The sequence below is a fragment of the Prionailurus viverrinus genome, chromosome A2 (assembly GCF_022837055.1).
Source record: "Prionailurus viverrinus isolate Anna chromosome A2, UM_Priviv_1.0, whole genome shotgun sequence".
Classification (NCBI taxonomy): domain Eukaryota; kingdom Metazoa; phylum Chordata; class Mammalia; order Carnivora; family Felidae; genus Prionailurus; species Prionailurus viverrinus.
This window is the reverse complement of record NC_062562.1, coordinates 76,775,791-76,797,801: the sequence shown is the minus strand read 5'-3', so window position 1 is coordinate 76,797,801 and position 22,011 is coordinate 76,775,791. Positions and strand designations below refer to the sequence as shown.

General features: G+C 42.8%; 1 protein-coding gene across 8 annotated transcripts in view; it reads right to left on the bottom strand.

Moving 5' to 3' along the window:
* Positions 1-22,011, bottom strand: part of NRCAM (neuronal cell adhesion molecule) — a 286,665-nt gene that overhangs the window by 147,403 nt on the left and 117,251 nt on the right. Inside the window, exon 1 of one of the 8 annotated variants that reach the window (XM_047849513.1) lies at positions 9,538-9,547. The exons of the other annotated variants lie outside the window; for them this stretch is intronic. The gene's annotated coding sequence lies outside the window, so the exon portion shown is untranslated. Of the gene's footprint in view, positions 1-9,537; positions 9,548-22,011 lie in introns of those variants that run through there. 8 annotated transcript variants of the gene reach the window in all.

The window sequence follows — 22,011 nt, the reverse complement described above, 5'->3', positions numbered from 1 at the left end:
AGTTCCCACCTTTTTCTTTTTTAAGTAGGCTGTACGTCCAGCACAGAGCCCAGCATGGGGCTCCAACTCATGACCCTAAGATCAAGACCCAAGCTGAGATCAAGAGTGGGACGCTCTACTGACTTAGCCACCCAGGTGCCCCTCGTTCCCACATTTAAAAACCTCTTTTGAGGTGTGTAAGAAGGAGTTTGCAAGAATCTGAAGTTATGTCTACAGTAACAAGTCAATCCAACAAACATATGGAACATGTAATATATTCTGTCAATGCACTGGATAAAAGAGGATAAAAGAATATATATACGAGGATATGTGAGGATATAAGAATACAAAATAATATAAACGAGGATAAAAGTAGAACACATAAGTAAGTGCACCTTTACAGGTAAAGCTTTATCAGGTTAGCATGTAGATCTGTCTCCTTCCTCCCCCTTCACCTCGCTGTCTCTCCATCTTTCCACCATTTCTCTCCCCCAGGGCAGTCTGGGTCTGCTTCTGGCTCTGCCCAGCACCATAGTGGACATGAGGGAAACCCCTCCCACTGAGGGATGTGGACCTTGGGTTAATGTCTGACCTCGGTTTGGGCCTTAGGGAATCAGACCTAAGGGAGTACTTTGCTTCCAGGTCATTTCAAGCCAACTTCACTCAGGGGAAAGGAGTCTGTCACCTCTTCTAGACCAATGTAATGGAGTCTGCCCTGGGACTCAAGACCAAAGCCTCAGCCAATAAACGTCATTATTTGTCTTGTTTTGTCAATGTCTCCACTGCAAGTATCTCCTTTGGGAACCACAAACGTACGCATTCCTGGGTTGCTGGCCAAAACGTATCACCATCTTTCACCCCCAAACAATCAGGGTAAGGCGAATTTGCAATTCAGAAGGGTAGCTCCTTCCTTCCTTCTTCAAGTCTCTTCTAACACGAATTTTTGCGTATGGCAAAGTCAACAAAAACTCAAAGGGTGCTTTAGTTCACCGAACCAAGTCTCTTAGGGGAATCGTCGCCCCAACTACTTGGTTCCACTCCTTGCGTTTGAAGCATCTACACACGTTGCTGTGGAGCTACTGCTGAAGATCTCTATCACAGATGACTTCAGGCTACAGCTAACTACTGGGAAGTGGACCTATGAAAGACACATGTCAATAGAATTAATCTTGCCCAAATTTTACCTGGAAGAGAAAGAGACCTCACATTTTATGGGCTACTACTGTGTCCCAGGCCCTGTGTATAGACTGCAGGTGACGCACCAATTCTGTAAGTGTCATCATCACCTTGACACAGAGGCACGAACTGAAGCACAGAGAGGGTGAGTAAATGACCCTACTCCCATGACTCCCAAGTAATACATCCACTTCTGAGTCAATCCAAAACTTGTACTTCTTTTACCTCCCCGCAAAGCTTTTGAGAGAGGCCAGGATGGACCTGGAGACGGGGTGTTCCTGAGATTTATGGGGAGGAAAGCAGAAGAAGCTGTTGGAAAGGGCGGTCAGGTTGATGGGAAACACTGAGGGAGCCAAGAATCATAGGGTTGGGGAGGCAGGAGGGAGGGCCACAGGGTTGAGACCTGCAGGAAGGTCTCATGTAAATGGCATGTAAATGGGGGGCATGTAAATGGGGGACTCCATTTACATGGAGTCAGCAGGAAGCCCCCACACTATAGACAGTGCCAGTGTCTCCCATGGCCTGCAGTCTCCAATGGGCAGCGACATCTACTGCACTATCATTCCAATGACCCCCTGCCAAGAATGCCCTTTATTAGCAATGTTTCACAAAAGGGGCAGGTCTGAAAATACCACTGGGTATGGTGTAGAAGAAGACATTTTTGAACACAGATTTTAAAGAGAAGTCCAAGGAATGGGGTGCTTTTGATAAACTTGAATTGCTTTTAGTATAATTCAATTCAGGGCAAAGTGTCCTGAAAAGAACACACATGTCTGTGGGTGTGGTTTCCCACAGACGTTGTGTGGGGAAAACTATTTCGTCTTTGCTTATGTGTATTGATATATATGTGCATTGATAGCACGTGGCCTCATTTTTAACCTCCTTGTGACGACTGAAACCCCCGAGCCTCTGCAAAGACCACCAAAAGACTACATATTAATTGTATTACCATGTCAGCAATTATGTCAAACATTTCTAGGGAATGAATTTTTGGTACATTCATTACTCTTGCTTTGACAACTGCATCAATGGGCTTTCATCACTCTGAAACACATCTAGGTTGACAGAATGGGGTAATACATCATTGCTAAAGGATTATTTTTCCAATAACAAAGTAACAACTCAATTTCCTTTAACCAAAATACAATCAACTTATCCTATTAAATAAAACCAGTCCTAAGTCAAAAGGTCAAGATGAGATCTGATGTAATTTAAAAGTGGCCTTCAGAAAAGATAAATAATATCTAGGTAAAAAATACAGAAACCCAAAGGACACGGTACACACAGTAAATCAATTACAATAAAAGGAATTCAATGGTGCATAAGTATAACATTAAAACATTCAATAATTCAAGAAAGTGCACATTTGCCTTGGCCACTCATGGAAAAATAATGCATTTCCTGATGGCTCCAAAGGAAATAGAACTATTGATCGGCATGGATGTTTTGCAGGAATTTTGTTTTTGTTTTTGTTTGTTTTGGTTTAAAATGAGAACCTATAACATTGCACACGCAGCTGAAAACCTGTTATTGCAAATGCTACGGGGTAAAAAGTAACAGCAAGCAAAACCAGTCAAAATCTCATTTGGTTTAGACTCTGGCATAACTGTGAGGACATTAAAAATGCTAATATTACTCTTTGGTTTCTGCAAGGTAGATTTCTAACAACTGGCTTTAATGGATGATACAGCAAAAGGCAGATTGCATTAAAATGCCAGGCATTTGACCCTCAAGCCAATTCTGTTTTCCACTGTGATGATTTTATTTCCTGTTTACACTCTTAAGAAATCAATATGGCAGAGCAATACTTTTTAGAACATTCAATTTGACAACCTTACATGTAACAACGTATTTATCCACCTGCACTGTTACGTGTTTATGGAGCATGCAAAAGTGTTTTGCGCTTTTACCATTATGAAATGATGATGATTCACAAACTTATTTTTAACATTTGGTCTTCACAAAACTTCAGTAGTATCAAAATCATGGACTAACTCCCCCCACCAGCTCTTCTTTTTCTCTCAACTTCCTGCCTTTGACATGATCCTTGGACTGAATTTGGGGTCCATTCATACTTATTAACTGGAGAGAAAAGGATAAACAAACAACCCTATTAAAACTGGCATTTATCTTTGGTTTCCCTGGGTATGCCTGCCATCCAGCAGCCTAATTCAGTTTGGCAGGGGCGAAAAGCCCAAATCATCTTGAAACCCAGTTCTCTGCACTTCAGCAGCCTCTGAAACAAAATACATTCCAAACAGCAGAGAGTATGATCTGGAATGAAGCGGGTTCAACCAGATGGCACCAGAGAGCAGCCTCGGTGGCTGGGGTTCCAAGGATACAGGGTCCTACCTTCCAGACCCAAGTTTAGCATCAAGTGCAGTTTACTCTTGCAAGACTAGTAAACCTGTTGGAACTTGGGGCCGCCTCCGTGATCTCTTAAACGTCAAGGTGGGGGCAGGGCAGGGATCCACTGTGATCAGGAACTTGGAGGTAAACCGGTGTGTCATGCTCTACCTTTCAGAGAAGTGAAACCACTCATCCCTTGATCAATCACATTATACAGATGGAAGACTGACCGCTCCCCCCACCCCCAGAAGCTTAACATTGTTTCAAGTAACATCACCATTCGCTACCTTGTAGACCGGTGCGAACATCTGCGAGTGAGCAAATTACAATCATGTCTGGCATGCTGGATATATGCCATCTTGCTGTCAGTCAGGGCACTGGCAATCATGCTGTCACGTACACTGTTGCAGTATTTTATCCTACATGCATGGCACATTTCATGGTTTAACAGGAGCAACTACTATAAATAGAAACCTCGAATTCCAGTGTGCAGAGGCTAGCCTTCTACCAAAGAGCCATGCCCCCCTTTGCCATGCAGAGTGGACATAGGGAAGAGGCCCCGGTCCAGGCTCTACCTTTCCAGCTCCCCTTGTCTCTAGGAGAGACAGTGAGATGTAAGGGAGCTAATATGTATCAATTCCTCGCCCACATGTTCAAGAAGCAAGTGTCTTTCCCATAAATCATCTCTCTACTGCTGGCTGGATGTCAAAGCCCAGTGTGACTTTGGAAGTCACATGGCATGGCCTGTGTCAACACAGGTCCCTGAAGAGGGACAAGTAGAGACCCTTCTATCCACACAAATGGTCTTACATTACCAGCACTGGACTGGTCCCAGAAAGGGAAGGGAATTCTAACCCAGTGAAGTTTCTACAATGTGGGGGTTTGTTACAACAGTTAGCTTTGCCCTATCTAATCGAGTCAGTGTGTCGTGAATATAACAGAAACCTTAAAGTTTTGTTTAAGTTTATTTGTTTATTTTTTGAGACAGAGAGAGAGTATGAGCAGAGGAGAGCCAGAGAGAGAGGTAGAGAGAGAGGATTCCAATCAGGCTCTGCACTCTCGGTACAGAGTCTGACGCGGGGCTTGAACCCATGAGCCGTGAGATCATGACCTGACCCGAAATCAAGAGTGGCATGATGGGGCGCTTGGGTGGCTCAGTTGGTTAAGCATCCCACTTCAGCTCAGGTCATGATCTCACAGTTCATGGGTTTGAGCCCTGTGTTGTGCTCTGCTTCAGATTTTGTGTCTCCCTCTCTCTCTGCCCCTCCTCTGCTCTCTCTCTCTCTCTCTCTCTCTCTCAAAAATAAATAAACATTAAAAAAAAAAAAGAAAAGAGAGTCGAATGTTTAACCAACTGAGCCACCCAGGCACCCCAGAAACCTTAGATTAAATCTATCCCTCATTGGTCCTTTTCCCGTGTGTATAATCTAAGGGGAAAAGATTTAGTTTTAAAATAAGTTCTACTAGAGACAATTAAAGTAACAGTGCTTATTTTGCTCCAGAAAGAAAAAGCTTAAAGGAGGCTAATTAAACTGTCATTGAATAAATGAAGGTCCTGAAAATTTTACGGAGCAGATAGTTGAAAAAACTTCACTAAATACAAACCAAATACAGAGCATTTACTTGATGGCACATAAAATAACACACTACCCACAACACGGGGAAGGTTGAAAATAGTTTTTGAGAGCATCTGATTCAGTAGGTGTAGGCGGGGCCTGGAAATCCACTTTTCTAACAGGCAGCCCAGGGTTTCTGATGCACGTGGTCTTGGGCCACACTCTCAGCAACGTGGTGAAGAAGGTCTCTGATGGTCAAACCACGAAATGCACCACGTTGTGAGGCTGTCAGACTTCCTTCCTAGCGGAAAGTCAAACTGGGTAAGTTTTTTATCCACGGGGTGGAAAACATGCTGTCAACAAGCATTACAGAGCTTTAGGAATCTAGACAAGTTCGCCATGATCCCAATCTTTAAGCAGCTCACGGTCTCAGGACGGTGACTGTGAATGTATACCCGTGTGTGTGTGTGTGTGTGTGTGTGTGTGTGTGTGTGCGCGCGCGCGCACGCACGCTCACGCACACGTATGTGTGTCTGCAGAGGAGGTAGTGAAACAGAGAAGGAGGAAACAAAGATACCCTCCGGGTTTGAACTGGGGGAGATGAGACCTCATCCACGGCTGTGCAGATGGACGTCTGTGGCCCCAGGTAGCACACTCACCTCCCCTGGGCATCCCCGTCCCAGAACAGTCTCCAGATAATGTTACCACCAACACGATACAGAATGAAACGGAGGAAGGGGAGGAATCCAACCCTATTCAAGAAGCAAAAGCAGTTATGTTCACCTATTTTGCGCCTCGAACTTCTACGTAATGCGCTGGAAGAAAAGATTCTAAGGCAAACAAATAAAACTTTGTAAAACCACATGGCTACGTGGGGAGTTATTGTTTTATGAATAGCTTCAGTCAGGAATGATGAAAAAGTCCTGGAGATGGTGAGTGATGATCACATGACTCGAAGGCACCTAATACCATTGTATGCTTCAAAATGGTTAAAATAGTAAGTTTTATGTTATATATGCTTTGCCCCAATTAAAAAAAAAATATCATGGGTATAGGCTTCCTTCCAACTCAGTAAGTTAATGAATATGATAGGGTATTTGCAGGAAAAAAAATGAACCTAACCCTACACTCTCCCGTACTTTCTATCTCCTTGAGAAGTTAGGAAACCATGAATGTATTCAACTGATGTTTAAGGAGAATTATTGTGGCCTAGGCAGGCACTGTTCTAGGCACTAAGACCTAGCAGTGAACGGAATAGAAACGAGTCCTGTCCTCAGACAGCATTTACTTATCCATCCCCTCATACACTCGGCAAGTATTTATTAAATGTCTGTCGCTTGCCAAGCTCTATGCTTGGGCACCAGAAATACAACGGTGAAAAAACAGCAATGAAAACATCAGCAAACCAGACCCTTCTTCGGCCTCGTGAAGCTTCTAGCTGGCCACAGGAGACATATATGAATCTAAAATATCCACCTTGGAAAGTCATCAAAGCAGAGATGTGTGGACTCCTAGAGTGTGTTGTGTGGTGATGGGAACTGGCTCAGTCAAGGTCTTTGTGAAGGGACTGATGTCTGAGTTGAGATCTGACAGACAGGGTTGGGCAGGGACAGTGTGGCACCAGGGAAGAGCGGAAGGAAGTGAAGAGTGGCCACATCGAGGCTAGAAAAGCAGGTGGAGGCCCAGGGGCCACGCAGAGCCCCGTGGATCTTTCCGTTTCTGTCTTAAGAGCAATGGGGAGCCATCGATGTACTGTAATGAGGCTGGGGGTGGGAGAGGAATGATCTGATCAAAAATGATACTTCCTTGGCTGCTCTCACAATTTAAAAACGACCAACAGAAAATGAGGGCAAAGGACTATAAGTAAAGTCCTATACAGTTATGAAAATAGGTGAAACCCTTTGAAGCTCTCAGATGAAAGACAGTATTTAACATTTCAAAGAATTATGATCAGATAAGGAATTCTAAACAGCACGCCAAGTTTTAATTTTTTAGTGCTAATCAAAACATAGTCTCTTAAGGTTCTATTATAAAACCTACTAATGAAGTTGAATATGATTAAAACAGTCACCAGAATTTGCAAGGTTAGTAAATTAAGTTGCCCACACTTGATCAACACTGTTTAAAGTGGATACTTGGGGGGGGCGGGGGAGTTAAACAATTCGATCAAAGAAATGAAGTATATTAGACTTTGCAAAATATGATTGCGTAGGCATCTTTCATTAACCAATAAGGTGACAACAGGACATTTAACCAAATGCTGTACAAATTCGATTAATATTTAAGAACTTGAACAAAGAATCAAATACATCTCATTTCTTCCTTTAAAATATGGTTATCGAGGGGCGCCTGGGTGGCGCAGTCGGTTAAGCGTCCGACTTCAGCCAGGTCACGATCTCACAGTCTGTGGGTTCGAGCCCCGCGTCGGGCTCTGGGCTGATGGCTCAGTGCCTGGAGCCTGTTTCCGATTCTGTGTCTCCCTCTCTCTCTGCCCCTCCCCCGTTCATGCTCTGTCTCACTCTGTCCCAAAAATAAATAAAAAACGTTGAAAAAAAAATTAAAATATGGTTATCGATGCTAATATATTCTGTTGAATGGGGAACAAAACTCAGATCTGCACAATACTGTGCGTGCTAAGGGCAGATACGTAAAGTAATAACAAGGGCACCTTTTACATATAATCAAATTAGCCACAGGCTATTTTAATTTACGCAGATTAAACATTCAAGAAGTAGGTGACAGACATTTCTGCATTTCAAATTCCGGATAAAAACAGGGAGTAGGAGACATCACGCTTTTAACTGTACAGTGAGTTCATCTGACCTCAGAACAACAAAGTACTTTCTAGACTCTCTCAAAGTTCAGAAAAGTTGTATAGACTTGACCCATATAATCTACACAATTCACCTTTTCACCAAATTGTCATTTATACAATTCAGATCTGTCAATTCGTGGTTCTGCTTAAATTACCTTAAGAATGTAATGTAGCTAGCAAGAAGGCTCTCAAGGCAGCTTCGGGTACGTTTTATCATAAACAACCAAAGCCCCCTCGGTTTTATAGGGCCTGGGAACCACGGTTTATTTGCAGAGGCCTCCAACACCATCGCGTTTTGAGATTTAGCCTTACAAAGATCTTCATTTTAAAGTTTAATCTGACTCGGTTTAAAACCTATTATTGTTCTATCAATTTACACTTTGGCCTAAACAAATTTAATATACTTGGGTACAAACGCGTTCCTAGATTTCCCATGCAGCATCTTTCTGATTTTTAAAACGGTGTTTTTTTAAATGCCCAGTGAAACGGCATTTGTTTCAAAACTGTAGTTCATATTCCTAGCAGATGCCACAAATAATATGTCAGATTGCAGAGAAAGGGATAAAAATGCAATAAGTCAGATTTAGCCAAAGTAAAAAAAGAATGAATACATTTACCATAAAAAGAAGGGGACAATCTCTTTTTGAAAAATTAGAAGCATCATTTGCATTTTTACTGTTGGTGCTAAACAAGTCTCACTACAAAGATGAAATGATAAGACGTCTGAAAAACTTTCAAACATTTGGATAAAGACTAGACATTTCTTCTTCTTTTTTTATTTTTTTCACTATGAGCTTTCAAAATTGGCAAGTTATTCCTTATTCAAAATTCTCTTTAGATGCTCTGGCTTTTTAGTCTCTTCTTGATAGAGACACAAACTCACAAGTAGCCCCCACTGGTGAGTGGGGCTCTTTATTTTCCCTCCACACGTCCTAAGTAGCTGCCATGGTCATTGAACGAAATCTGAGGTCTTCTCATCATACTGCTCTGGAAGGAAAAAGGAATGAGCCACAACTGAATCAGAATAAAATGGGTTCCAAACACAACTCTGATGTAGCGTCAGTGGTGTTCATCCCGTGGTTCCCACAATATTTACTGACTGGCACCCGGGACATCCTAATAAGGTTTTATCTCCATTTCTTAGTCGTCCATGGAAGCACTGATTTTCAATTTTACTTGTACTGATTTTTTGAACCAAAAGGAATGTGATGAGTGTAAAAAAAAAAAAAAAAAAAAACACACACACACACACAAAAAACGGCAAAAAGCAAAGAAATTCAAACGGGATTTAAATGCTAAGCCTACCGTAGTAGATTTCTCCATAGTAGTATCTGAGCAGAGTGGCCCAGTCCTGGTCAATCCCAAAATGGCTTTGGGAGTCTCAGATCTCTCTGTTCTCTAGATCAGTCTCCCAACTCGAGAATTTGAAACGCTGGTCTTATGGAAATCTGGAATACTATTAGTTCCAGGTCACTAACTAAAGTTAAGTTCAAATATGAAGCTGCCCATTTAAAAAGAGGTCATCTTTAATGCAACATGACCTGTATTAAATGAGCCATTATTTCCAAATAAAGCAATCAAGTTATGAATTCAATAGCTTACCAGGTGACATTAGGCAAATTACTTCCTCTCTGTGTACAAAATGGGGTTAATAATCCTGACCTATCTCTTAAGGTCTCTGGGGACAATTCATTTAGGAATTGTCTAAGTGCTGTATAAATGTTTCTGGTGTTATGAGAGCTTGGTTTTATTGTCATTGGAACGCCACCATCATAAAAACGAATTGAGAGGTTTAGTCAGAGGTGAATTAACAAAGCAAGGTCTATGCTAATACAAGTGCCCTCTGACCTTGGATCACTGAGCTTGAAAAATCGCACAGATCAAAATGTAAATGAAGTTTGCATTTTCAGAGACAGAGTTTTTGTTAATTTCTTTCCTATTCAATTCCTTTGCTTTGAAAATCATTACTTTGGAAGCAAACCATTTTCAATTTCTACCTCCCCCCACCCTTTTTTTCTCTTTCATTATTTCTCATTGCTGTTCCCAGCACCATTTGCATTAAAGCATGACATTGGAGGTATCCAAGGCCTTTCTTTCTCAATCCACTATCTGGCACACCCAGAAAACAAGCCTGTCAGGAGGCATGAGCCGTGCGGACAACAAACTTTTTTCATTTTAAGGTTTTTAAAAAAATTGTGTGATCTCCAGGGGCGCCTGGGTGGCTCAGTTGGTTGAGCGTCCGACTTCGGCTCAGGTCATGATCTCGTGGTCTGTGAGTTCGAACCCCGCGTCGGGCTCTGGGGTGACAGCTCAGAGCCTGGAGCCTACTTCCGATTCTGTGTCTCATTCTCTTTCTGCCCCTCCCCCACTCACACTCTGTCTCTGTCTCAGAAATAAATAAACATTAAAAAAAATTTTTTTTAAATGGTGTGATCTCCAGACGTTCACTACTTTCAGAGGAAGTAAGTTCTCTTTCCCCAGCTAAATTTCCATGGTTCATTAATTTACTTGACAAATAGTTACTGAGCACCTCGTACCTATGCACCAGCCAGGTGCTGTTGGTGCCAGAAGGAGCAGTGAATTTAAAAAGGCAGAAATTCTGGGGCGCCTGGGTGGCTCAGTCGGTTAAGCGGCCGACTTGGGCTCAGGTCATGATCTCGCGGTCAGTGAGTTCGAGCCCCGCGTCCGGCTCTGTGCTGACAGCTCAGAGCCTGGAGCCTGTTTCAGATTCTGTGTCTCCTTCTCTCTGACCCTCCCCCGTTCACGCTCTGTCTCTCTCTGTCTCAAAAGGATATAAACGCTAAAAAAAAAAAAAGAAAAAAAAAGAAAAAGAAAGAAATATTGAATTAGGGGCGCCTGGGTGGCTCAGTCGGTTAAGCGCCGACTTCGGCTCAGGTCGTGATCTTGCGGTCAGTGAGTTCAAGCCCTGCATCGGGCTCTGTGCTGACCGCTCAGAGCCTGGAGCCTGTTTCAGATTCTGTGTCTCCCTCTCTCTGACCCTCCCCCGTTCATGTTCTGTCTCTGTCTGTCTCAAAAATAAATAAACGTTAAAAAAAAATTTTTTTTTAAAAAGGCAGAAATTCCTGCTCTCATGTAGCTTATGTTTTAGGGGTGAAGACAGATAGTAAGCAAAATAAATAGGTAAACAAATGTAATATGTTGGAAGGAAAAGAGGAAGTGTGGTGAAAGCAGGGAAGTGCAGAGATGGAGAGGGCTGTAATCTTAAACATGATGGTCAGAGAAAAACCTCCTTGAGAAGTCATGACGTCAGGGAAGACTTGAAGGATGTGACTGTGAGAACCATTGGGGAAGGGCTTTGCAGGCAAGGTGAGGGTTCCAGGCAAGTGCAAAGGCCCTGAGGTAGGAGATTCTGTGTTTGAGAACAGCAAGGAGGTCAGGGTGGTGAAGGAAGAGAGAAGAGCTGGAGAAGGGAGAGCAGAGAAGGAATGGGGGTAGCAGACGATCTGGACCCGGAACATGGGTGCAAGGCGTCCGACTTTCACTCTGAGTGAAAACCCTTGAGAGGTTCTGAGCTGAAAAGTAACATGATCTGACTTCCATTTGAAAGGCTGGATCCGGCTGAGAATAGGCTGAAGGGGAACAAAGTTGAGACAGGAAGGCCACATAAAAGACAACTGCAGTAGTTCAGGCAGACATCAGGGGCTTGATCCCGGGGTAGCACCTGGGTAGAGTTTCACCACTTTCAGTTATGAATCACAACCTTCTTCTTCATCTCGCTGTACTTTATTTGAATTCCTTCACTCCCTAAGAATATTTTTCCGTAGAAGCCTTCCCTTGCACCCCCTCCCTGTGAATACTAAGACTTTCTCTCCCATCACACCACCTTTTGAAAGGCTCAAAGAATCCACATTTGGATGAGGTCAAATCAGCAAGGACACTACTGTCACAGGATAAGCTGAGGCATGCTGAAAAATTTTTAAAGAATTTATTTGAGGAAAAATCTATGAGAATCAAGCAGCACCCAATCCAGCAGTAGAACGGAGCTCCAAGGAGCCGCAGGAAATGAGAGGCTGCAACAAGGAAGTCATAGGAGGCAGGAAAGCTGTTTGGTTAGTGCAAGGTCGTTTTCCTTTAGGAGATGGGAGGTGTCTATCAGGCGGATTTCCTCACTAGGCGATTCCTGATTGACTGGTTCAAGATTCCATGTCTGATGGTCAAAACTGTCAGTCAGTCCTGGTTTGGTGACAAGAGACATAGCATAAGTGACTCTAGTTTGGGTCTGTTGTCTTCTTTTTAACACTACTCTCCCAAAGCACAAATGACCAGATGTGTTCCACTGAAGTTCTCAGTAAAGACACCTGCCACTCATCAAGGGCAGTGCAACACAGAACTGATGACTGCGGGGAGAAAGCCTCCCTTGGAAGCGGCGTTGGGTACAAAAGTCTGGGAGGAGGTGAGGGCTTCCGTTTTCAGTAACCTCTACAAACCTGCTTCCATTTTTAGTCAGTGAAGTCCCGCCAGGAGTGCACACATTTTTGAAGTAAATTATTATCCCGTTTTCATATGCTCTTATGTCCGTATAAAGCAAAGAAATGCTAACCGTCCTCTAACTCTGGTGTGTGTGTAAAATTTAATATTTCTTCAAAAAAATTTTTGATGTTTATTTATTTTTGAGAGAGAGAGACAGGTTGGGGGGGGGGGCAGAGAGAGAGGGAGACACAGAATCCGAAGCAGGCTCCAGGCTCCGAGCTGTCAGCACAGAGCCCAACGCGGGGCTCGAACTCACAAACAGTGAGATCATGACTTGAGCCAAAGTTGGACGCTCAACCACCCAGGTGCCCCTCATACTTTCTTTTTTTTTTTTTTTTTTTTTTTTTTTTTTTTTTTTTAAATTTTTTTTTTTTTTTCAACGTTTATTTATTTTTGGGACAGAGAGAGACAGAGCATGAATGGGGGAGGGGCAGAGACAGAGGGAGACACAGAATCGGAAACAGGCTCCAGGCTCCGAGCCATCAGCCCAGAGCCTGACGCGGGGCTCGAACTCACAGAGCGTGAGATCGTGACCTGGCTGAAGTCGGACGCTTAACCGACTGCGCCACCCAGGCGCCCCCATACTTTCTTTTTTAATGTTTATTTATTTTGAGAGAGAGAGAGAGAGAGAGAATGCAAGTGGGTGGGGAGCAGAGACAGACAGGGAGAGACAGAATCCCAAGCAGGCTCCATGCTGTCTGCACAAAGCCAGACCTGGGACTTCATCTCACAAACCTCGAGATCATGACCTGAACTGAAATCAAGAGTCAGACGCTTCACCAGTTGAGCCACCCAGTCGCCCCCTGTACTTTATTTTTTTATCTTTAGCTGAGACCATTCCGATCAGACACCATATATCGGGCAAGCCTAAGCCCGGAGCGCTGATGGCCAAGAAATAAGAACAGACTTGACTTCACTAAACAGCAAGGAGGTGGCTGCATTCCAGTACAGGTCCATGTCTCTAGAAACATGGTAGCAACAGCCACTGTCCAAGAGGAGATTCTGGAAATGGCCCTTGTGGGAAAAGAAGGGAGATACACTAATCTTTTCAACCAGCCTAGAAAAGCTCCTGGCAACTTCAGAGCAGTGATAAAGGAGCCACGTGTAACCAGAGAGATCTTGGACTCTGGCGTTCTGGGACCACGGCACCTTCTCCAGGTAGGTGGGAGGACTCTCGCTTTTTTTACCTGGGTCTCGTTTGCAGAATAAATAAGAATGCAATATTTTAATCTACAAATGAAGTGATATATGACTTCTATTAATGGATCACTACTTTAAATAAGTTATTTCTCTTTTCTTCATTTGGGGTGACTTATAGAAAAAATACCTCTTGCTAGGCCATTTATTTTTTTTAATTTTTTAATGTTTATTTATTTTTGAGAGAGAGAGAGAGAGAGAGAGAGAGAGACTGAGCATGGGGGTGGGGCAGACAGAGGAGGAGACACAGAATCCAGGCTCCAGGCTGCGCTGTCAGCACAGAGCCTGACGCAGGGCTCGAACTCACGGAGCACGAGATCATGACCTGAGCTGAAGTGAGATGCTTAGCTGAGCCACCCAGGCAGCCGTACCCCTTGCCATTTAGGAAAAAAAAAAAAAAAAAGTCCTGAGCTTGAGGTCCAGCAGGGGGCTCCAGTTTCTCCAAACACTTGCACTGCCCACTCTCTCACTCCTTCAGGGCGTTACTCACATGTCATTTTCTCGGTGGCTGGAGCTACCTTCTGTGGCCGCCCTCTCCCAATGGCAACATGCACCCAACTCCCAGCTCCTTTCCCTGCTTTGTTTTCCCCTGAAGCACTAATCACCACCCAACATATTATATATTTTACTAATTTATTTTATTTGTTGTCCAATGCACTAGGACCTATGCTTCATGAGGACAGGGATCTTGTCTGCTTTGTTCATGCAATACACCCTGTGCCTAGACCAATGCCTAACACACAGAGGTCATCCGTAAACATATCCCTTAAATGAATTAACTCCGCAGAGTGATCAGATTATAGGGTTAACTTGAGATGTCATGGTCACAGATCAGTTTTGGCTAGCACACACATAGAAAGTAGTTCTGGAGAAATCCACAAGACTGATAACAGCATTTACCTTGAGGGGGAGAAATTTACATATGATTTCACAGCTGTATGTACCAGTCATATCTTTAGATCATTGGAATATTTTTCTCACTCAGAGATGTCTGGGTGATGTGAATTATGAGTCCCGGGAAATGTTTTTTTTTTTATCATCTTCAATAATAAAAACAAAAGCCTAATAAATAGCCACTTAAAAATAGGTAAGCACATACATGTTGTAAAAATCTGCACACAAACACATGCAATGTGTTGAATGAAGTATGCAAAGTTAACACAAAAAGATAATACAGCTAGTAACTCTTCTCCTTTGTTTTAAATGTTTATTTTTGAGAGAGAGAGTGGGGGAGTGGTGGAGGGCGGGGAAAGAGGATCTGAAGCAGGCTCTGTGCTGACAGTGGCGAGCCCAGTGTGGGGCTCAAACTCATGAACCGTGAGATCATGACCTGCGTCGAAGTCGGATGCTTCAACTGACTGAGCCACCCAGGCGCCCCAACTTTTCTACTTTTTGAGTGCTCAAAGATCTCATACCCAACGGGATGAACAGATCTGACTTGAGTAGTATGTTGGTACCAAAGACACCTGTAGCTAACAAATACTTCCCCATAAGAGAGACACTCGGAACCCTGAAGGAGGCAGAAGAGAGTGTCTCCTCACAACATTACACCAAAGATATGGTACCAAGTATTTCGGTTGGGTCCAAGGCTTGAAAAGCATTTCAGTTTTCCTTTGAGGTTCATGGCCAAGCTATCATTATAGACTACAGTCTCCACAATGAGATTTCCTGAGAAAAATAAAAGAAACCCTGAAAACCAGAGTAACAGTCAGGAACGTCCCAGAGAAGTGAGCTGGCAAAGCAGGAGAGTTCAGCTACAAGATCACAGTTATTTACAGAGTCAGAAGATCCAGAACAGAAACAAAGCAGTCATGACCAGTGAATGCGACTCAGCAGCAGAAATCGATGTTATTCTCTCTCTCCTGCAGGTTACGCGCGAGAATGGGGCCATTTGTTATAGAAAGGGAAGATTTACAGAGTTGATAGTTCATTTTCTGGAAATGAGATGTACATATCAAGTCTGGGAAAGGTGCCCTACAGTCCCATTGGGGAACGAACAGTGGCCCGTGGTGACCAAGCATGGTGAAGTTCTCAGAGGGAACCAGGGACAGGGAAAGAAGCAAAAAAGGGATGGAGACTTGTTTTGAGGGACAGAAAGGAGGGACGCGTGAGCTCCATGAGTCATGTTCTCTATCCCACAGTTCTTTTAAGGATCATTCAGTTATTTGGGATCTTTTCTCTCTTTTCTCTCGCTCTCTTGATTACTCCCCCTTCCAGCCAAGGGCTTTGATTTTACTTTTAATCTACCTAACACCAGCTGTTACCAGAGCCTTCTTAGTAAAAGGGCTTAGCTCAAACAGCCTGATCATTAGAGCAAACAGCAAGTACACGGAGCCTACGCAGCATTTTGGAAAGAGCAACTGGTCTGAACGCCTGCGTCAGACCCCAGCTCACGTTCCTAGCTCAAGAGCGAGGGTCACACTGCTGAAGCGCACTCTTCTTCAAAAGGGGGTAATAAGACTTGTCCTTTCCACAGAAGATTCTTAAGAGGATCAAACTAGACCATGCAGACTGAAAAGCACTGCATATAAACGTACAAGTTATTTCGATGGTGATGGTTATGCTCTTTCGCAGCACAGGGAAAACTGTCCTAGGAAAATAGAAGAATGTCTTTCGGTACATTTGCTCTGGGTCCAGCTGTAATAAAAGTCAGACCATGGGTATTCCGAGGTGTGTTTTTAGGGATGCAAAACTTTGCTGCATTAGTATAACCACATGGTGTTTAATTTCATGAGGTTCAAAGAAACTGAGTGACATTGAATATAATCTCACAGGTGGTCTTTGAAGATATTTCATGAGCTAAAGCTAACAAATCCAATTATGGCATTTGGCATTAAAAAAAAAAAAAAGTGCCCCTAATCCAGCTTTCCTTATCCTCTTGACCACTAAACTCTCCAGAATGCAGAATGAATACAGAAAACTTGGGGGAATCTTTCAACCTAGTGCAGAAAGAATGAAAATAGAATCTTCTTGTAAATCAAAAACGCACATTGATAAGGCTTACGCCACACTGGAAATGAGCATTGCAGGAAGCACTGCATTACAGTATGAAAAAAAACAAAACAAAACAAAACAGGAGTGCAGTAGCTAAGGGTGAGTATGCCCTGGCTGGAAAATTGTCTTCAGGTAATATAAAAATGGCCCATGAGACCCCTAAGAACAAACATCTCTATACAGAATGACAAATTATATTGAAATCACATGTCAAGACACCCTGCTGCTATATACCCTTACAACAAACATAAGCTCACTAGCTTTTATTTTTCTTTAAACTGTGTTCACATTTGCTACTGAAAATACTTGAACTAAATCTGCCGGGCACCGCCCCACCCGAGTCCCTATTCTAAGGGTTTAACAAGCTACGTGAAAGATACTGACTTTTGATACAAACTCCACTAACCAGATCAGCATGCTAAATCAGACCAAATCAATGAACAGACAACAGAAAGCTTCGGACAAGCCCTTACGGTTGGAATACAAGTCTAATCTTGGCTTCAGTTTCAAACAAATCATTAACACGATACCTGGGAGGGGAATCAAAAATCAATGGGTCCCAGGAAGCACACATCCCTTCCCTTCACACAGAAACAAGCACAGGCATTACCTTTCGAACCAAGTTCTCCTACTGCTTACCGTTTCGCACCTGGAGCAAAAGGAAAATCTTACACAAAGTGCCCATCACGCACATTTCTGCATGTAAAACACTGGTGACCGAAATCCGCTGTGGCCGGACCATGTGCAGTAAAATGTTAAAAGTCCTCTCAACAGCCAATTCAAAGCTGCTCAGACCTCTGGGGCCTCCCAGGGTGATCAGCCGGGCTTTGTGGCAATACAATGGGGGTTAAACATTTCCTCGTATCCACTTAGAAGCAAGAAAAATCTGTTTAGTTGCTCACAACTGTTTAGCAAAATACACGCTAGCTTAGGTCTGGCGATGCTGTTTTAAGAAAGTAACTGCCGTATTTCCACCTATGGGGAGAGAAGATGTAAGGTGTTATATAATTTCTTCTTTATTTTTAGCCTAGTATAACTTGAAATGACATTTTTGACTTCCTATCTGGTTGCTGTTTTAAATATTCTTTCTGTACAGGACACAGTGATTGCTTCGGACCGGTTTGCTTAGTTTAGCATCAGAACCTACTTCACACGCATGTATAACCTGTCATCCGCAGGACTCAACAACCGTCACTTCTGCCTTTTTTCCTTTTATGGCGGCCTCGAAACTCTATTTGCTTTAAGTTTACTGTGAGGTCTTACAAAAATAAATATTGCAGCTGTTTTTGTTTCTTTCCCCCTATTTCTTTCTCAATTGTATTCCTCTTTCAGGCCTCTCTGCTACCCATTATCATTAGTACTTTGCCTATCCAAGCTGGAAAAACTTTTAAATGTTGGTTACAACTATTCTTGTAAGCTAGGTGTTATTGACACATAAGTGCGTACAGACAAATAGTAAATAGTGAGCAGGTATTTTCATTACAGTTCTAAATATGCCAGAGTTATATTGTAGGCTAAGAAGACCCAAAGAAAGTAGTGCGAGATGTTCTAAAGCGTACTAGATATATAAGAGGACCTCATTGTGGGGGTTGCCACAAATCTTTAAGCCAACCTGTTTTTGCTTGAATTTCTAGTGTTTATTTTTCAAGCTTTAAGGTTCTTTGGAAAAACTTCAAGAGAAGTAGGTTTATAAGTCATTCGCTGGCTACGACGCAAGTTTAGAAAACGTCCATTTAGCATATTTTCAGTTAAAGGTCCTCGCTTCCTAAGAACAAACCTAAAAATCTGTTCCCCGCTTATTACAATGACTGGCGTGAACAATGGGTGGCTATATTTCTTCGAAGCTCTTTTCAGCACTTCTTAAGACCTGGTGGGAATAATGCCTTTTCCTCACAAAAGCAGAACCAACATGTAACACAATCTCCTTCAAAGCATATTGTCAGGAGTTCAACAATAACCACGGCCACGTGACCTTCAAAACCCAACCGAGTAGAGACATCAGAGAATCCTGACGGGGTCCTATCTCTGCACATCTGCTTCTGCTTAAAATGTCCTGATTAGTTTTGAATTGTGTTCATGAAAGCTTTAAAAATAGGAAATAATTTTCCGGTTTTTTGTTTGTTTGTTCTTTTATTTTTTTTTCCAACGTTTATTTATTTTTGGGACAGAGAGAGACAGAGCATGAACGGGGGAGGGGCAGAGAGAGAGGGAGACACAGAATCGGAAACAGGCTCCAGGCTCCAGGCTCTGAGCCATCAGCCCAGAGCCCGACGCGGGGCTCGAACTCACGGACCGCGAGATTGTGACCTGGCTGAAGTCGGACACTTAACCGACTGCGCCACCCAGGCGTCTCATGTTTGTTTGCTCTTTTAAAAGACGGAGCAAGCAGAGGCAGGGAAGCCTCTAGAGTTATTTCCTCCCAATTACCTACCTGCTGCTCTGTATGCGTTACTGGTGGTACCCACTCATCAGGAACAAGATAACCAGATGCTTCACCGACCAATACGGCACCCACTGCTGGTAGCAGAAACCAGGCTGGAGACTAGGATTTAGATTTGTTACACCTTTTGGTATTCCCCAATCATTTCTTTGGAGTGCCTCTTAAAAATTTAAACATTCCCACTGGAAAGGAGAATGTGCCTGTGTCTCTCTATTAATATGCTAACGTAACCTTTTCTTTTCCCAGTTAGTTATTCCCACTGGTATATAAAAAACAAAACACAAAAACAAAAAAACAGGCGCAAGCAGCAATCTGAAAGAAGGTTGTATTTTGGAGAAGAGTGTGAGGACTACTTAAAAGGGGGCTTTAAACTGCGATTGTGCTCCTCACGGTCCGGGGCTGAATGGAGGAGAGAGGAGTCTAATTATGCAGCTTGACTGACCGAGCCTAATCAGAATTATTTCGGCACACTGCTTCACGCCAGCCTCAGACCCATTAAACGCTAAATGCTGCTGCCTGCCCACTTCTCCCTCTGTCTCCCACTGTGACCTGCTACCTTCACCAGTGGCGACTCAGTGGGCCACTCGGAACAGTTTTCGGGAAACGGAGGCACGGGGTTTAACAGGCTCCTCAAAAATCCACCAGCAAATCTGTCCTGTCATGATAGGAATGGGTGCAGTTCCACTTCGCAACAGCACCACCGAGACGGCTTTCACCGTGCTGTATTTTTTTCTTCGGAAAAGTTGAAGTCGACAGCTGTTGCTCCTTCCGCAAGACCAGCTCGGTCTTCAGAAATCGAATTCGGGATATTTCATTTTCCACTCCTCAGGCTATTAACTCCTGCCATCCTGCTTAGCAAACATGTAGTTCCCATCACGGGGACCAGGTGAGGTGACTTATGGCACCAAAGGATGCCTTCTGCTTTCTGTTCCCCTAATTCAATCTCCCACGTCGTCCAGATTTATCCACTACTGGCGTGTAACTGCCTTTCTACATGCTATGACTTATTACCCATTTTAAGTATATAAAAATGTTTAGATGTGAGCTTTTTTTAAAAAAAAAAAAGTTTATTTATTTATTTATTTTGAGAGAGAGAGAGAGAGAGAGAGGCAGAGAGAGAGGGGAAGAGAAGCCAAGGAAGGCTCCTCACTGCCAGTGCAGGGCCTAATGCAGGGCTCGAGCCCACGTGAGATCATGACCTGAGCCTAAATCAAGAGTCGGGACACTTAACTGACTGAGCCACCCAGGAGCCCCTAGATGTGCTTTTTTTAAATTTTTTTTTTTTTTAACATTTATTTATTTTTGAGACAGAGAGAGACAGAGCATGAACGGGGGAGGGTCAGAGAGAGGGAGACACAGAATCCGAAACAGGATCCAGGCTCTGAGCTGTCAGCACAGGGCTTGAACTCACGGACCGCGAGATCATGACCTGAGCCGAAGTCGGACGCTCAACCAACTGAGCCACCCAGGAGCCCATAGATGTGCTTTTTAAAAGATATACCTCTTCATATAAACCTAAATCATGTATCTAACTTTTGATCAGAATAGATACAATTGCAAATTTTCCGTCTTTAAAAATTACTTTTTATACTTTATACTGTAAAAGTTACAGATTTTATACTTCTAAATATCATAATGTGTGTGTAGACGCATTATGAATATACATGATGCTATGCATTTGCACATGCAATAAATATGAATGTGTATATGCATCTATGAAACAAACATGTTTATGAAATATATGTCTGCATATATGTGAACTAAAACATACCTAAATCCTCAAAAAAAATATGTATGATGCATATTCAACCTCGGTCCCTCAGTCTCCTCATCTGTAAAATGAAGATAATATAGCACCTTCTTCACAGAGCTGCTGAGAGAATTAAATGAGTTAATGTTTTTAGTGTCCCTTAGAACAATGCCTGGCACATAGTAGATGCTGTATGCACGTGTGTGTATTAAATAACAATGAATCTGATATCATCTATGAATGAGGAAATGAGCAAATGATTCAAGTGTTCTTCCAGAGGCAAGAGTTGTACCCTGAAGTATTAGTTTACTTTCATGATCTTTGTTTTTGTCATCATTCAGCAGGCTTTTATATCTGACCAAGTTCGCATGCACCGCCAGCTTTCTGAAATATTTTGTAAGTTCTTTTCTTTTGAAAGATGCTTTTCTTTTGAATTCCTTTATAGGAACTAAAAAAAAAAAAAAAAAAAAAAAAAAAAAAAGAGGTCACTTAGCTGATTGAATGAGAAATAAAGAATCTTGCTGAAGTAGACTACGAACTGGGTGGGGAAAAAAATGAGTTAACCGAGTAATTCTCTCCCTCACTCTGAAACACTATGCCATACCCACATGGTCACAGGCATCACCGGGCATGTTTCTCAAGGATGTGGATCTGCAGAGTGGAGACAAGTGAAGTGCCACTGTCATTTGGTGAAAGTGTCATAAGAGCCATCTGTTTCTGTAAATACAGTACAGAGACCCAGGAATCCAACAGATAATTTGATGGCACAGCAGACTGGCATCCTAGTGCTTTTTTATAATTTGCTGATAGTCACAACGCCAAGATTCTAGAAAGGCATCACGAGGCTGAATTAAGGAGGGAGACTGAGAGAAAATGTTTTTGTGGCGAGTTGTGTACTTTTCGATATCTCAAGAGACCAGCCGACACTACTTCTCTTTTTGAATCTGTGCACCATCGAAACCAACAAAACATTCATTAATTCTCACCCCGCACTTTCTCTTTCTTTCAGTCCTCCTCTCCCTCTCACTCCTGACCCTTATTTTGAGTATGGACACATTTTACAAGCCACCGCTTTTAAAAAGGAACTCTAGTATTATTACAATTAAGAACGATTCTGTAAGAAAAGAGTTTTTGCAAATGAAAGTGGTCAAAAACTCTGATACCTTTAACAAGAGTACTAAAATAACCAGAATTTCTCGTACACTATATCCCGACAGTGATTTCATATAGAGTTATTTTATGGTTATTCATATATGTGTCAAAA